The 18,763-nt window shown below is 32.4% G+C and overlaps 1 protein-coding gene across 4 annotated transcripts in view; it reads right to left on the bottom strand.

Moving 5' to 3' along the window:
* Positions 1–17,795, bottom strand: part of LOC106720057 (latrophilin Cirl) — a 280,776-nt gene extending 262,981 nt beyond the window's left edge. For all 4 annotated transcript variants that reach the window (XM_045683768.1, XM_045683767.1, XM_045683769.1 and 1 more), the window contains exon 1: positions 17,543–17,795. The gene's annotated coding sequence lies outside the window, so the exon portion shown is untranslated. The remainder of the gene's footprint in view (positions 1–17,542) is intronic.
* Positions 17,796–18,763: the final 968 nt, after the last annotated feature.

The following is an 18,763-nucleotide window of genomic DNA, read 5'->3' as shown; positions in this document are numbered from 1 at the left end:
ATGTAACAAAATATTATTGTAATATATCCATAATATTCATACATTTATTCTCTCATAGCATACCGACATATATCAGTCATACTATTGTATAATAATACCTATATAATAAACAATTATCTTTCAATAATTTACCTATACACAACTACGCGATGTTAACTTATAACTAAAGCAAATATGGATGCTTAATTCCAAATTTTGTAGCACAAACTAGCTTAATATTTTCAACTTTAAATAGCCTTTAAACAGTCGAAGTTGTCATAAAGTTGATGTACGGATGTATCAAGAATCTCTCTATCTCACTGCCGTATCCCACATGGTGGTGTGGTCGGCTTTCCCAATCAGTTTCCTCCACCTCGCCCTGTTCTCGACATCTTCAAGTTAATGTACGGATGTATCAAGAATGTTAGTATAAATTCAAACTCGTTACGTAAACAGTTATGTCATCCACATTGTCCATTGTTTATAACGGTAAATTAAAAAAATAAACTAAACGTTGGCCCCAACGGTAAGAACATAAACAAAACAAATCACCACTATAACAATGTTTAGAGATTACAAGGAAACTAAAACACAATGGATGTAAGAGTTGTTCCAACATAAGAACCGATAACATTTGAATCGTTACTAAGAAAAAAACACGTAGGTAGTGAACAAAGGGTTTAATTTATCCTTATCTCACTCCTTACTAATATTATTAATGCGAAAGTTTGTATGTGGACATGGATTATGTTTGTTATATGGATTGATGGATATTTGTTAAAAGATATCTCCAGAACGGTTCAACAGATCTTGTTGAAATTTAGGACAGATGTAAAACATAGTCTGAAAAAAATAGGCTACAACGTTTTGTTTTATAAAGCGAACGGACCGAGTCTGTATAAATTTGACCACTAAGAACTAATTTTAAATTTTAAGAAGAAAACAAGAAATACAAAAAATAATTATTTATTTAAATTACAGTTGGTTTCTGATACCGTACTCTCTACATAGAACATATCGTCATCCCTGTCATTATCTTTGACAAAATAGAGATAACAATATGTATTAAACGGAGATTTTGGTCTCAGAAACCTACGATTAATATTTTATTCCGTTTGTTAATTAAATTGACAGTATTCGCTGAACCCGATCGTTGCATTAGGTACTAATGTTATAATGTAAAAATACAAATCAAAAGATTCTTTAAATACAACTAGCTTTTACCCGCGACTCCGTCCGCGCGGAATAAAAAAATAGGAAACGGGGTAAAAATTATCCTATGTCCTTTTCCTGGTTCTAAGCTACCTGCCCACCAATTTTCAGTCAAATCGATTCAGCCGTTCTTGAGTTATAAATAGTGTAACTAATACGACTTTCTTTTATATATATAGATAGATGAATGTACCCTTTGAACATCTAATAAAAGTTACTTCTAAATACAGTAGTCAGTGACTTTCTTTTATATTATTATATTATTAAATAATAACAAACAGACGTATCGTAAATGAGTTTTTACAAGCTGTACAGATTGTAGTCTAAATCTATTTAACATCAAGATTGAATACAAGCTCGCGAAGCTATCTAGAATTCCAGATAGATGGAATACTTATGCAAATGGATTCAGTTGGAGTGCGGGATAGAGTGAGGGGAAATATAGCCGAGGTAGATTAGGGCTGCTGACTACGGATTTAACTTCGTCGACGTATATCAATAGAGCTGTTACTTGCTAAGTTCAGTGCAGTTTTGTTTTGATTTAGTACTCCTGCGTACATCTACAGCAAGAATTATAGAGATGTTTTAAATAATTTCTTGTTCCAAATAAAAGTGCATTCAATTGTGCAAATAATGCACTATGCATTTTACGTTAATAAAAAATATTTATAAAGAATACGATTCCACATATTGCACATCCAATATGTATATCATCATCATCATCAGTTCACTAATAAGTCCCTATTGAGGAGCTCTAAGCCTACCCAAGGTTAGGGGTGACGAGGTCAATCAACCACGCTGGCCCAGTGCATGTTGACTTCACAAATATCTTTGAATTTCTTCTCAGATATGTGCAGCATCACGATGTTTTCCTCCGCCGTAAGAATATACTTCACTTCAATCTTATAATTTAAAAAAAAAATCAGATGATTTTTAATAACTGATAGAAAGAATTTATTCAAGCAAGTTAAGTTACGTACTTGTGTTGTAATCAAAATAACAAACTGATTGTAAAACAAAACACATCATTTTTTATTAAACAATAATATTTGTACAATACTGTTGAGAAAACAATACTTTCGTGTTCTGAATAACCTGATCTAAATAAAAGAAAACAAAATTTTCAATTGCAGACTGATTCTACCCTCGGCTTCTGTGATTGAGATATACGCAGATCCCTCTTAGATCGACTTCAAAGTTACATTCAAGTGATACCGTATAGTTTTATAAATTGGACGCAAAATCTAACCTTGGTTCAATGAGATTTATAGGTTTTTCCTCTAACATTTACTAAGATTATATAGGTACAACTTGGCAACGTAAAAATCGCCAAAAAAGAAACCTACAGCGGCTTTGTTTATGAATTGGTTTACTTTTTTACTCATCAGTTTTCAAATACCGTAATATTAACACAAATAAAAAATTTACTTTCTCTAAAAAAAAGTAGACAAATATGTTTTTACACGAATTTTTACGGCAGTGGACATCCAGTTATAAAATTAATTTATTGTGAGAAAGAATTTATTTGAAAAAACTTAATATATACGATTCTATACTTTTTGATAGTGTAACTTTCTTTTTATAAAAAAAATAAACAATTATTAATATCCGTTTAGTACTTTATGTTTTCACTTTACAAATAGACAAATATATGTTAAAATTGATGTAGATTTTATAATTTAACCGACCACCGGCATAGATGTATGATTAAGTCAGTAAATAGTCGATTTCACTCACTTATCAAGACCCAAAGGGTTTAAAAACATCAGAGATAAATCACATTAAAGCGGTCACCCATCCAAAGACCTCACGCGTCGTTACTTAGATATTGAAAATAAGTATTTTGTATATTTCTATGTTTAACACGTACATTACGTCAGCGAAGACCATTTTATCTATGTTTAGTGAGGTGATTATGCCTATTTTATTTCTATCGAACATCGATAATCCATATATTCTTTCATTTGTAACATTCTTTTATTACATTTAATGTAACATAAAAAGTAATGCTTTAAAATAACATATCAACAAAACAATTGTGAGAAGTTATAGCAGATATTCCTTGGCTCTTATTTTTATACGTAATACGAATAAAATAGTGATCGTGGCAAATTTTTATCGACAAAATTTATCGATAAAACTATCTATATTTATCAGAAAAAAATAATACCTGGAATCATTTTAAAGGAACAAGAGTAAGGTAAATTTATGAAATCAGGACATCAGATGTAAAACTTAATAACCACCTATATATCGATAACTGTGTCGTGAACAGCATCAAACGACTCATAAAAACCCTACCTAGCTCCGCTATAAAATACCCTCCGTATTCGATATCGGACGAATAAATGGGTTCCTCGTAAAAATTGTGGCGTTATATAAAAATAATTACGTATTCCGGATTGGTTAGAAAACGTCAGGTTTGGCAATAAATGTACAAATAACGCATTATCCGAAAATTTTATTAATATACGTAATTACACCATGATTCAGCTTGCAGTTAATATTAGCGAAGCTGTACTTAATATTTTATAACACAAGAATATGCCACGGCTTTGCTCTAATAAAATAAATAAAATAAAAAAATGTTATTCACTAATATAAAAGCTTCAGCAATGGTGAAAGGAATTTTACTATCGGTTTCATAGCTTAGAAATTCATAGGTATAGTTTGGTTCAGATATCATGACGGCTCTTAATTTTGCTGCGCAGGAATCGGGATGCTCTTGGACCGCCAAAATATTTTAAAAGCACTATAACAAATAAAGCTTAATTTGAAAAAAAAATATTTGAAATTTGAAAAGATCAACTTACAAAAATCTTTTACTACGCATCTAAACATTCGCTTTTTCGTTGCTTTAATTTGTAGGTACGTGGTTTTTGGTACACAACCTGTAATTTTAGGAGCTGCAAATGTTTGGCCATTCGAATTTAGATCGAAATGTTCCTGTTTTTTTAAACATTTCTCTTGATTGAGCCTGATGGAGCGAGTGTTCGTTCCCGTAGACGTAGTACGAGTGAAAATAAATGTTACTAGTTTGCTAGCTTCGTGATGAAGGTAAATATCGGCAAAAATTGTTGCGTGTTTTAAAGATATTGAGAAAATATAATAATAAGTAATAAAGCCTTTGGATATTTATAGGACATTGATCCGAACATAATCTAGGTAACATCAGATTTTATTATGCTTAGATTTTTATTTTAAAATATTTTAAAGCTATAAAAGACTACACTTAAACATTTTTAAGTTGCCCGAATAAGATAAAGAACGTAAATTTAAAGTAGTACGTAATAAAAGAGTATCCGTCTAATTATCTTTCAAGAAAATTACCTCAAAGCTCATCTAACAAGAATTTGTTTAACAAAACGAACGGTCCCCACTGCGGCTGTGTCGATTAAAAACTTGATCGCAGTTTTATACTTTTTTATAGTTGTTTTTTTTTTACTCAAGGCTATAAAGTTTTGTAAATTGCGCTAGGTCGTTAGGTAGCCGTGGATGGAATGGGGTCGCAACAACGCCTCAATGTTTCGGATCATTAATTTGACACTTGGAATAGCTTGGAAGTGTTACAATGGCGTTTTGTACCGCCCACAAAACGTCGGCGGGTTAAAGGTTGGCCATCCTTTTAAATGCTATACCATAATTGTGCAACATTGCTTTTGTTAATGGATCTCTAATGAGTAATAGTGAAGGGAACGCCAACAAATTGAGAAACATGCATAATTTTTAAGAAAATTATACGTCTTCATTAAATCTTTTATTTTACATTTTTCGAGTTAGTAACTAAACGTTTGTCGGAGCTCGTACTTGTCTATGAGTCAGTTGACGAATACGTTATGATTACGACTTCCAGGCACAGTAAAATGAAGTATTCTAATAATGGGCTATATATTTAATTAAAAAAGACTGTCAACCATTTTTAAATCAAAAAGGAGGATCTATAGCATTGTTTTTAATAAATCTTGTTATACCCAACAGGGAAACATAACCGAATATTAAGTAGGGAAACGTTTAAGATAATTAAAATCGTGGGACCGTCTGAGTTTCGTTGGCAAACTTTAAGAGTTTCGTTGAAATTTACGTAAAGCCTTTGCAGTTGTTGCTAAGTACTCGGGCAATTTAGAGACAGGGGGTCCTAGTGATGGTCAGATGTAAGTTTGTATACGTTAATAGTGGATTTTTTGACAAAACATGTTAGCGAATAAATTTTGAAATACATATCATTAACATACTAAAGAAGTAGAGACATATATTTCGCTAAACATTTGAATCTTGACACGTAAGTCTTTTGTTTTTAATAAAGAAAAAAATATACTTGACTAGTTTTCGCTGGCGACTCCGTTCGCTCGTCATTAAAAAAAAACGTAATAAGTAGCCTATGCGTTCTTCCAGATTATGTTCTACATATGTGCCAAATTTCATCATGATCCGTTGAGCCGTTCCGTAAATATCTTAAAAAAAACATCCATCCATCTAAACATTCGCATTTATAATATTACTAGCTGTCGCCCACGACTGTATCCGCGCGGAATTAAAGAAAAACTTAATCAGTATCCTATATCTTCTTCCAGACTATGCTCTACCTCTGTGCTAAATTTCATCATGATCCGTGTAGCCGTTCCGTAGATACCTTCAAACATCCATCATCAGTAAAATATTAGGTATCGGTCAATGTTTTTTTTCTTGAACGACTTTTACTCGTGTTCCTTCGCAAGTATTACAGGTAATTCACCTAAACGTTTGTGCTGAACTGTAAATAAGACTTTTGATTTATGATACATTTTTTGATACCTATTCCTTCTTGGTTTAAAAGCTGCCCCTAAATGTATTATGCATATTACTAGTAACGTGCCCCCTTGCTGAGTGGATAACATTAAATATCTGAACAGTACAATAAAATGATTATTAACATTACAAGACGCAAAATATATTGTCTTCTTTAATACTAAACATAAAATGCGACGCGAAATGTGCATACAATTTTTTGGAAACAGATACCTTACTAATACAATCAAATAGTATACCAATTACTAAATCTGTTTTATTAACAGTTGTAAATCCTAAATTATTGGTAAGTTTCTACTGTCGTAACATCTAGATAACAATATTGCTATCCTTTTCGATTTCATTGAATGAATAACATTGAAAATTTCAAAAATCGAACTTAATTTAATACAGCTTATCAAAGTGAATTCCCAAAACGACTACCTGATAGTCCCAGCGCTGGGATAAATGTATTTGTTTCCGATATTTCACATTTATGTTTTTTTTTTCTTATCTAAGTATTTGTGAAATCCCCAAGAATATTCCAACAGTCTGTTACAAATCACAAAAATGTGTTAAACAACAATAACAACAAAGAATAAAATTTTGTTAACGTGATAAACTGTTGTTAGAATTATTTTTCTAACCTTTTCTTATTAAGATTTTTAATATAGATGACATAATTATACGATTCATAATGAAATGTTATGTAAATCATACATTTCATCCACAAACTCCATACATTTATCATCACACAAACTATTACAGAACTTTATTTAAATATATGTTACAGAAATTCAGATTTATTACACTAAATTGACACGCACTTTAAGCACAGGTATAAATGATATAGATAACTTTTTTTTTAAATCGTTTGGCGCCAAAATGAACAATAAAAGAACCCCAGGTAACAACCCCGGCACTGCACCTATGGGACAATGGAAACTGGACGCGGCGATCCTGAGTCAGCTGCGTTACAGCCATTTTGAATTTTTTCAATAACGTAATAGATAGGCAAAGGCAATTTTAATTTACAGCCACGCGTAACTCTGTCAAAATGCTTTAAGGAACAGCTTTTTTATATGTTCGTTTTAATGTCCATAAATACGGAAATAACTTAATAAGTATTAATTTATTGAGTAATTTTAAATGTATTTAATTCGAAGAAAATTGTAAAATTCATTTGAAATGTGGAACTGTTTTTGACATTTTTTTTATTAGAAAATACGTGAACCACTAATTCCCCAAAAAATTCGCGTCCAGTAAAATCACAACGAGAATTACACAGAGAAACTTTTTTAATAACACTCTCCCGATTCAATCTCAATCGAAAAATCCCTAGCAGAAAAAAAGCCAACACAACGGTAAGAAAAATGTATAAACATGTCAGGGGACCGGTTCAGGTACGTTTTTTTATTCAACCGTCCCACCTATGTGTGAAAGGGACGGACGATCCCCTTTTACAAACGATATAAGGTGTTACACACAAGTCCAATAGCTCAGCTATTTTATATTATCTGTTGGAGAATAGAATCTATTGCGCAATTTGGAACGCGTTCCAAATTAGATCGGGAGGTTTAATTTCAATTCCATTTATTTTAAATTTCTGCTTATCTATTATTGACATATTATGTGATAGAATTACAGACTAATTTATTATAATCTTGTCGTATTAAAGTTTTAAAATTTTAAATGTAAATATTACTTTTTTTATTATAATTTATCAGTTAATAATCCGATTCCGAAACTGAACTGAAATTACTTTTTTATTTTGGTTTTCCATAGAGGCTTTTGCTCCAATCGTAAGAAGGTACGAGAGGTCTTTCTGTCCAGTTTTTAATTCTGTGATTACACGTATATATTTGAGTTAACGGACAATGAAGATTAAACTAGTATCGGAACCCTTAAAGATCACAAAATAGAAGCGAGAGGCAACTATATTTGTATCTCTTTCACGGCACTGCATTCACGAGGACAAAGAATAAGTAGTAATAAAGACGTGACATTCGTGCAGATGGTTGATAAAACTTAATACTTGGCAGTTTGTTCGCTCTTCGACTATTAAAAGGCAGGAACAGATACGTTGTTACACGCTCTTTAGTTGCCGAAGCTCATGAAAACATTAAAGGAAATGGTTCTGCCGAGCGAGGTCGTATATTGCCTTCCATGTTGGTGGTATCGGGCCTTTTTTACTTTTGCTATTGGCTTGGAATTGGCGGGAAAAGTAAATGGCCGATTCAACGTCTCAATTTAACTGAAGAGGCTAACTTGATTGCGCTTAAAGTATTTCTGGCATTCGAATAAAAGCAATGCAATATCTAAACGCCCCGACGATTTTGTTTTGCAGAAATTATTAATCAACTCAAATGATTCTGCCCGTTTTAATGAGACAGATCTTTTGATAATAAAAAAATGTACTTAGATTTAAACATGTATTCTTTTCGTTTTTTCAAAACTTGCGTTATTTGTCATTGTAGTTGCAAGATGCTACCTTCATCTAGGCCAATTAGTGAAAGAGACGTACAGTCCCTTCTGAATGTAAAGGGACAAGTTTGGGATCCAATTTTTACCTGATGTTTATTACGAAAGCTGACAGTGGGCATTACAAGGGACGCAGAGACGGGGAAAACTACACGTAAATATTACAGTACCAAATTCCCACACAATTGAGATTGTATGGCATTTTTATATTCTAATAATAAATAAAAATCTAAGTGTGTTTTGCCCCTGTACATCCCTCCTAACCACTAGGAAGATTTTGATGTCATTTTATCAGGCTATTTTTAGTACGCCAAAAAATCCCAAATAACTGTAGGTACTGATAGAAATGCCATCAGATATATATTATTTATTAATAATTTTATAATTGCGAATGTTTAGATGGATGGATGGATGTTTGTTAGAAGGTATCTCCACAACGCCTCAATGACCTTGATGAAATTAGGCACAAAAGTAGGATATAGTCTGGAAGAACATAGGCTACTAATTGAGTTTTTTTTTTAAATTACACGCGGACAGAGTCACGGGCGACAGCTAGTTGATTATGGTATTTTTAAGTACACGGCTGACCCAGTGATAAAAAGACAATCACATTTTTTTATAGGTTACAAATTTAAATTAAGGCATTTTTTAAATTTAAAAACTATTATTAAAAAAATAATATATAACTAAAAAAAGGAAAATAGTTCCGATTCGCTTAGTAAAAAGGTATCCTTATTTTGATGAGTCGAAACTTCTCAAATGAGCTCCCGGATATAACCTTTAAGCCGATTTCAGAGTCATACGAATCTCGTAAAACCCGAGCAAGACGTTCGCTTCGACAATTTAACGATCCTGTCACTTTGGATACGTTACATTTCTCCTTTCGTTTGCAAGACACACCATGTTTGTGAAGAAAAGGGCCAATATATTAGACTATTTGAGAAGTATCCAATCTCACAGAATCAATCGTTATTGGAAGTCGTAAACTAAAGTTAGCGGGATCGTTCAGATGATTATTGGATCGAAAAAACTTTCGAACACATAATCTTCAAATGACAAAACTTTAAAATGGCTGATTTATTAACAAAGATTTTTAATGACATTTTAATGAAGCGCTTTAGTGAGTCAAGTCTTTGCCATACAATCCTGTGTTGCCTAAAAATATAGTATCCTTAATAGATCTCCCCCCTAAAATATAAAGAAAAGGTACAAGAAATTTGTGGCTCAAAATGCGCCAATGTTTTCATTTAACTATAAGCTTACAAAATTGCTGTGATTATTATTAAATTTACATACATATCTTAATACTCTAATTCTATCTCTCATATATTCTCTATTCTAGATGTAGAATTTAGTCTATAAGCACACATAAGTTACTATTTTTTTTTTTAATTGCACACGGATGGAGTCGCGGTCAAAAGCTAGTGTACTATAAAAGCTGGTTTTACTGTATCAAAATAATATCTTAGACCGATAAAATGTTAACTTAATATTCCGATCGCACCCAAAATAAACTTCAAAGCAAACCCTCCAAGCTATAAAATAGTTTTCTTATGCCATTCCTGACTAAATAAAGGTTTATTTAGTGTCGAATTTTGCTAAATAGACGTACAGTTAGATATTCAAGCTAATAAACGTATAAATAGTGAAGCTAGTTTATTAAAACTAAACGTGGCTAAACTATTGGCAACGCATCTGCAGTTCCTCTAGTGTTGCGGATGTACATGGGTGTCGATGATGGTGTGGTGTTCCCGCTGCTCGTTTGTCCCCTTCTCTTATAAAAAAACGTGGGTTTCCGAGACCAAAGTCTTTGTTCGAAACATATCGTCAAAACAAAGATAAAGATATTTAAAACGTATATTTTGGTATCAGAAACCAACGGTAACAAAGCAAATTAATATAATGATAATCTAAGAAGACCAAAAAAAAAATTTAATCGAAGATTTTATTGATTTTAAAACTTTTAATATGAATTTCAGATAACTAAAGATTACGAAACACAACATATTGCGTATCAGTGACACAATTTATTGGAATATAACTTAATTATTAATTATTCGCGAATTTCTGTTTAATGTTTCATAGAATTCGTTTTAAAGCCACTTTTGAAATCGGTACTGACCATTTCTCAATATGCACTGAATTGTTAACGCTTCGAAGAATATAAAAAAATATTTAAACCAGTGGTCGTCAACTATGGGATCAAGTGGAAGCAATTTTGCGTTTCGTCGAAGGAGAAGGGGACGCTTAAGAAGGGAAAATTCTCTTTCCGTGCGTCCCCACCTCCGTCGATTAAGGATAGGTAACGCATCTGCAATTGAATTCAGGTGGCAGCTTGCTCGTTTACTAAAAAAAACACTCGAGATAATAAAACAGACTAACTACGATGTACAGTCAGGTCAATGAACTTTAATTTTTTTTAGGACGAAGAGACGAACAGGACGTCCACAATAGGGTACTTTAATTTTAATTTAACTATAGCGTACTTGGTGACCAAATTGATGGAGAACAGAGCTCAGAAATAAGACTCTTGATTTAAGCCAATGCCAACCTAACAAATCTGTAATCATTGAGGAGTTTGGAACGAAAATTATCTTTCTTCTTCTTCTTGTAGTGCCTCTTCGACTAGCGAAGGTTGGCGATCAGTTCTCCATATTTTCTTTTGTCTCTTGCGAGGCGAAACAGTTAGGCGGCACTCGTAACCCCTGTCTACTCTCGGATGTTACGCAACCAGGATTTTTTTCTGCGACCAACACTCCTTTTACTTTTCCCATCGAGATGAGTTGGAGTTCGTGTCTGTCGTGCCTGAACACGTGACCGTGAAAATTATCTTTACCTGGCGATAATTGCTTACTTTGATATTTACTTCGGAATTATCATGATATTTACTATAAATATAGTAATATACAGTAAAGTAAAAATATATAACATAGCTTTTGCCTGCGACTTCGTCCGCGCGGAATTAAAAACAAACATATTAAGTAGCCTATGTGTTCTTCCAGACTATGTTCCATGTCAATATTCATGGATATCCGTTTAGACGTCCCGAAGATACCTTACAACAAACATCCATCCATCCATAGTAAGGTACTAAACGTTTTCGATACTTTCTAGTTAAATAACTATAATATTCAACAATGCATTAGCAAAATGTTTCGGAAGATTTAAAGAAAAGGCGAAGGAATGGACAATGACCATTCTCGTTCCAGGAATAGATTTAACATAGATACTGCGGCTTAGACACTGCTTGTTAAAATGCACTAACTAAAACCCTTAGTACACAGGTGATTGTACGACGAGATTGAACACAGCTGCTAAAGATTTTTCTAACGACTTCCTCGAAACAATTCAAAATGAATTTAAATCACAAATGCAAGTTTTTTTAATAAAACGAAAAAAAAACTGTCTTAAATATAATAATTTAACTTTAAATACTTACTAAGTAAAACCTTAACCGCTTACAAATATTTTAAGTGATAATTTTTATCTTCTACTAAAATGTTCTTTTCTGTAATTTTAGCATTAAAGTTAATGTAACCACTCAACCTATCCATATATTTTATCTGTACATGAAATCGTAGTACTCTTGAAGTTCCATTAATTTTCAACTAGAGAACTTTTAAAGTCCAACATTACACAATATGTTACGTATATTTTTTAAACAAAAAATTCTTCAGATTCCCAATATATCTACATGGCTTAATAAATAGTTGTGAAGCCACTTTAAACACTTTGAATGACGCATATCTCCTACTTTTGACAAAATAACTTGTTCTTACCGAATATCTTAAGATGGTTCTTATTTCATCGGCTTAAAGTTCAAAATACGTTTAATTTGAGTTACTCAGATGAATATTAAGATAGTTTTTCACTGTGTGCTTTTAAGGAATCTGCTTCTTAAGTAATATTGTGACTGAACGTTGATCGTTGTTTCCGACAGCATTTTATGTGTTGAGTGAAATTTCAAAACTTACAATTTTATGGCCGGGTGACATGTTAAATATTAGAACACGGTTCTTTACTACTAGTGTCAATTTGTTTACAAAAATAAGTTCAAAAAATGTACAACTACGAGGGTGGATTGAAAAGTACTCGGCCTAACCAAGAAAATAAACACATACTAAATCAGTTATATTTTTTTTCTACATAATCACCATCAAGTTCAATACACTTTTGCTACCTCCCCTTCCAAGCATTTAGACCGTTGAAAAAAAATGATTCTTCCTTATTCTTCACACAATGAACTAGTCTGAACTGAACTAAATAATGTGGGAAGATTTGATTTTTAGAATTGAATGGATCTGTGTTAGGCCGAGTACTTTTCAATCCACCCTCGTAATATAATCTCGATAAACCTCAGTCTTATTTTCAATCATAGATTACTCTACTCAAGTAAATAGACTAGTATCACTAGAAAACTTTAATCGTGAAATTCCGCTTTACTGGCACATGTATTGACAACTATCTCCATCGCTTTCATTCACTTTGACAAAATAGAGACCACAATAAGCATTAATACTAATGTCACAACATTCGATATTCCCAATGTTAAAGCTTTATAAATATTTCATCTTGCAATTATCTCTGGAATCACTTCACAATTTACTTGTGTATAAAACAAGTCATATAAATGGCAAGTCGCATCCAATTATGCGCACGCGCACGATTCGTATTTTGTCACGGTGCCAAGAGTTCAATTTAATTAAACGATACAAGTCTTACCAGTAGACAGGCTAAAACAACAAGATTTGCTGTAAGTACCACTAAGGTAACCAAATATAACTTATTCTATGGACAAGTACATACAGACAGCATAATTACTTTAAAATATTTATCTGTAACATATTAAAAAGAAGGCAAATCCATTGGGACATTTATCAAATGTTTGTATCTTACAAAAAAGTATTCTAAGGATAGAAAGATATATAGTTAACAACACCAAAAAATTCCGTTACGGTGTCATCGTGATTTATACGTTCGGTAATTAAATTTGTACGATCCCAAACCCTAAAGAGGGACAAATGTTCTAATTTTAAATGTAACCAATCAAAAGGCGAACTAAAAATGTTTTAACCTAAATAATCTGTCTTACTAATATTTTAAATGCGAATGTTTAGATGAATGGATTTTTGTTTAAAGGTATCACACCGCAACAGATCTGGATGGAATTTGGCATGGATATAAAACATAGTCTGGACACATAGGCTACTAATTAACTTTTTTTTTAATTACGCGCGGACGAGAGCCGCGGGCGACAGCTAGTCATTCATATTGATCGGAATACGAAGCATTTATAATACTAATATTATAAATTATGTTACTAATGAGAAAATTTTAACCGCGTGCGATTTCGGTCAAAATATTGAAACAGAATTTCATTGTGGTTTTCATATATTATTTACTTATTAATAATATTTATTGATTATATATCACTTTTGATTTAAATCACAAACAAATGTAATGTATCATAATTTACGGCTTCAAAGTAAATTATTTATTTCAACATTACAATGATATTGTAGTTTTACAAAAAAAATGTGTTCATTCCTTTTTTAATATATTGAGGTTTAATTTTATAAGACCGAATAACTTTTACTTTTATGTTTTACATATTACCTATATAATTGTATTGTATTAATAAAGTTGTTGGAGTTTTTTTTACTCTAAGAGGTTCCACACATTTCTTGGAATTAGAAAAGTAAAAGATTAAAACAGTCAGATGTCTTTAGAAACAAAGGGCGAAGATATGCTTACTTCGAGTCGAAACCTAGGTCAGTTTTTAAACTTTAAAAAAAAGTTAAACTTCCATTTATTAGTACGTCATAATTTATTACTAAAATCCACAAGATCTTACCTGACAAGGTAAATAAAAAAAATAAAGTAAGATAAGATATCTTTCGCATTACTATTTAACACAAAAAAATGATAATTATAAAAACAGTCCATCATATCGTGGTCACCCTATAATCATAACTGACCGTTTGAATAACGGTGAACCGATGATCCAGTATTTTTGTACTGTTAAATGCCGCTGTATGATAAATCGACAGCTTGCATCTCCTTAAGTCGTCTAAGTAACTATCAGTGTAAGCTGTTAAACAATGCTCAGTTAAATGGATAGCTGTGCCCAATAGTTACTCAACATTTCTAACAATATAATACGTAGTACAGATGCACTGATGACGTATGACTCATAATGTAAACGAATCTTTTTATTATAAGAAGCACACGAGGAATTCACTAAAATAGAGAAGTGACCGCTGCCAATAGACATGTTCAATAGAAGGTTGGTTAACAGAGGATATTTCTCTCTCCCGCCAAAACCACTTCCTCCTTTTCTCTCCTCCATTCCTTAAAAGAAAAAGTGTGAAGGTGAAGAGTATTTTTAAAGTGCTTAACTTTTTATCATTTTTGATGTACAAATATGGTGAATATAAGTAACATACGAAGTGCATTTAAATCTTGGAGGCAAGCACTTTTACCTAGTCAATTAACCCTGGCTGCCACGACACATGTCGACATCTGTTCGACAGCCGATGGGGCACGTTTCCGGACGCCATTCGTTTTTTACGCGCCAAATTAACGCTTGCGGCCATGTTCAAAAATCCATGACACGTGCTATTTCTATGTACCGACACTTGCGTTCAGAAATGCACAACAATTTGCCTTTTTATTTCAAATATAGAACTGTCTTAAAAAAACGAAATACGACTATTTTGTTGTGTCTTATAAGTTAAATTGTTGCCAGTATTAAAATTATTAATTAATTTCTGTTTAAAAACACAATCAACAGTGAAGACATTTTTTAATCATACAGAGTAGGTACTAGGAAAGCATCAAAAAAGTAGTGTCTGATAAGGATGGTCAAGGTCGACTATCGACGCTGTCAAGTTGTACAAACAATTTACTAAATAACAAGTTATATGAATGTTATAACTAAAATTATATAAATTACTGTAAATGTATTTTATTAAAAAAAAATTATTAAACCTATAATTTCCGATTCCAATGATAGTTAAGATTTTCGATGCTTTTCCTGCAAAAATCTTAAAAGAAATCGATGTTTATTATTAGAATATTCTAGAACTAAATTCTCACCGATGGCCTACAACGACTATTCAATGATTTGTATGTAATAGATTTCCAACGAAACGCTGTTACTGAACTCAACCGAGATAGTATTCTAGGAAAACGCTAACGCTTACTGAAGATGGATAAGTTTAGGTCCTATAGAATATAGTAAGAGAATTCTAGCAAACAAGACTTTGCACTACAGCATGTACAATTAATTTGGCCTTTAAAACATTTAGTCTGTTTGAAATCTTTATAACTTAATAAATTCGAAGAACACAGGAAATATATAGAAGAAGAATAATAGATAGAAGAAAAATATCAATATGTCAAAGATATAGTATATTATAACAACCTACGCCTACTGAATATATTTTATTTAAATCCAATCTTTATCACTAACAGCCATCAATACAAGCTTTACGATACATTTTACGACTAAATCAATGGATTCGTCTTGTAATGTAACTCTTAAAACGTCTACAGATAAAACGGAATACACATGATATCAACTTTTTTAGGTTATAATTTAAAATGATAACTTTAGTTCGTTACAAAATGTAACGAAAATCGCTTAACATAAACTATAATAGCCAATAATATTCTAAGCAAATGTATTAATAATTTCTAGGCTATAAAAATTATATGTAACAAATATTTTTTTTGCATATTAAATAAATAATTATGTGGTGAGAAATAAAAAACACTAAAATCATAAACCACTAATTAGTCTTCGATTTAAATAATTATAAACTAGCAGACATGATTCTAAATTCAAAAATATCTACATATGCGTGTTTAGAATAGATTTGACTGTGTAACTTCATTTGCATTTAATTTCTCGACATTTTGTAATCTACCCTAGTTCTATAAATTTTACAATTCCATAATGATAACATCAAAAACATAATTACTAGTGAAAGTGGATTTTAACATAAAAGTAAAAAAAGCTACGCTTGATTTAAAAATGTTAACATTTGTAAACGTTTTTAAATTTTACCTTTCAATAGTTAGAAAAAAAATTCACACTTTAATTTAAAAAACGATAATTGCAATCAAGTTTTTCGGAAACAAAAGAAAGTTTTAAAAAACATTCATAATGATAAATTAGAAGGAAAACTTTTTCTGTACAAAACAATTATGTTTACATTCGTTCATTTTGTAACCCAAACGGTAATACATTTAATTTCTGTAATTTAAAATTAAATTTTATTATCTGTTCCCGCGGATCTTTTTGTGGCCAGTGAGAAAACACGGATTTGTTACTCTTATAACCTATAATTACAATTGTTTCAGTAGAATCAGTCTGACTAAACCTATCCATTATCCGGCGGTATATAATTAGAGACAAAGATTCGCCGTAAATTGTAATACATCCACGAAATTATAGTGAACTTAATTTGTTTTCAAACTAGCAGTGCCATCTACCGAAATAGCTTTATCATACTTCATTCAAATTGTTTTTTTTAACAAAAATATGTACACATAAACAATGTAATAATGTCAAAGAGAACCGAGCTTTTTATTTTTACTTAGATTGTAGAAAATTAAAATGATAAAGTTTTGTAACCATTGACTCATTTGGTGGAACTAATTGAACGAAAACATCACGTCTTTGAAAACGAAAAAATAAATAACAAAAAACGTTTAAACTGTAAGTCAGTCCGTTGCGTTGTAAGATCGTCTGTCTCGCCACAAAAAGTTATCAAAACGCCGAGCCGGGGTCAAAGGCGGGTAACACCGTTGAAGTCGAGCGCCTAATTAATAGTCACCCACTCTCACCTCACCGGGACTCGAACTGAACGCGTTCCCATGATGTGTCCGATGCACACAGCCACGCCGGGGCCAGGCCGGGGCCCAGCGCATCTACATTGCAAATATACAAACACCATCTACAATCAGCGATTCATATCGACGCATTACAACGCGTTGGTTTACTCGGACGCGGAACCGACACCGTGCCTATCGATTTAACTCTACACGAGGGCCGCAGAAAGAATTCCTTACAACAATGAGCCGGTGTAACAATAAATACCTTAATGATATCCCGAGATCGGAGAGAAAAGACGTCCGGCGACAGCAGGCGGTACCCGTCCCACTCTTTTCAAAAAGTAATCCAACACAATAACATCTCATTCACGGAACATCACTTAAAATGGCACAATCTCACATGGGCACAATACGTATGTAATCCACGGCACTGGTTTTACTTTGGCTACAAAATGATGTTTTTCTCGTAACACGACGCGACTACGGTACTTCTCCCGCAGAACAACCGACGCGCACGGCAGCCGGGCACGGACTGAACTGGTTTGCCGGGCGGGTGGAGGGGGTTGGGGGCGAGGGGACGTCGACGGGTGCGTTTGGTTCGGTTTTATGAAAATATTTCGTGAGTAATGCACGTGTTATGTTGGAGTGCGTCGGCCTAGAGCGTCCTCCGATCTTTGATTGTGGTGCAGCGTTGCGAATGATAAAGATTAAAAAATATATATGTCGCTCGTAGACGAGACAGGTTGGGAGGGTTTTTGTCTTCCTACGCTTTCCATTAGATGGATGCAAGCATGCTTGCCTAGTATCTGAGATCAAATTTACAATGTATCGACACTCGGCGTTGTTATTCAATGTGACGTAAAAGCCTCGGCATTCAACTGTTCTGATAAAACTTGAAATTTATTTATATTCTTACTTGAACTTAGTACTTCGAGTTATTAGAGGTTACTAACCTTTGATTTGAAAGGCCGCTTGCCTACTACTAAAACTACAAATAAGATGTTTTACGAAAACTTCATTATCGTAAGTTCTTTTATGAGCTAAAAATTCTTTATTTTGTACATTGAGTGCATTAAACAAGTTTGACGTTTAATCATAAGGCGATGTTTACCAGTATAATTATTCTTTTTCCAAATTCTGAAAATGTAGTTTATAAAAATGAAATAAACTAAAATACTTGTTAAAATGTTAAATTCCAAAACATATTTTTCAAGTACATTATTGTTTTTATTGTTGCAAAATTATTTATTTGTGTTTTAAAAATTATATTTTTATACTTTACTAAAATCTTACAAATAAAATATAAACACAAAGAAGAGTTTGTTTTCGATTTATTTTCTATTTGAATTTTGCAATTTAAATGACAACACTAGGGAAATTTATCACAAAAAAAAGCCTCCGGAGGCCTTCTAACACGCTTCACTTTGGTTTAGAACGCTCCGTATAGAAGTCTGATGACGGATATGTAAATTGAGATTTCGTGATT

This window comes from Papilio machaon, chromosome 23, assembly GCF_912999745.1.
Source record: "Papilio machaon chromosome 23, ilPapMach1.1, whole genome shotgun sequence".
In the NCBI taxonomy this organism is placed as follows: Eukaryota; Metazoa; Arthropoda; class Insecta; order Lepidoptera; family Papilionidae; genus Papilio; species Papilio machaon.
Note: the sequence above shows the minus strand (reverse complement) of the source record. Positions and strands in the feature narration are given on the sequence as shown.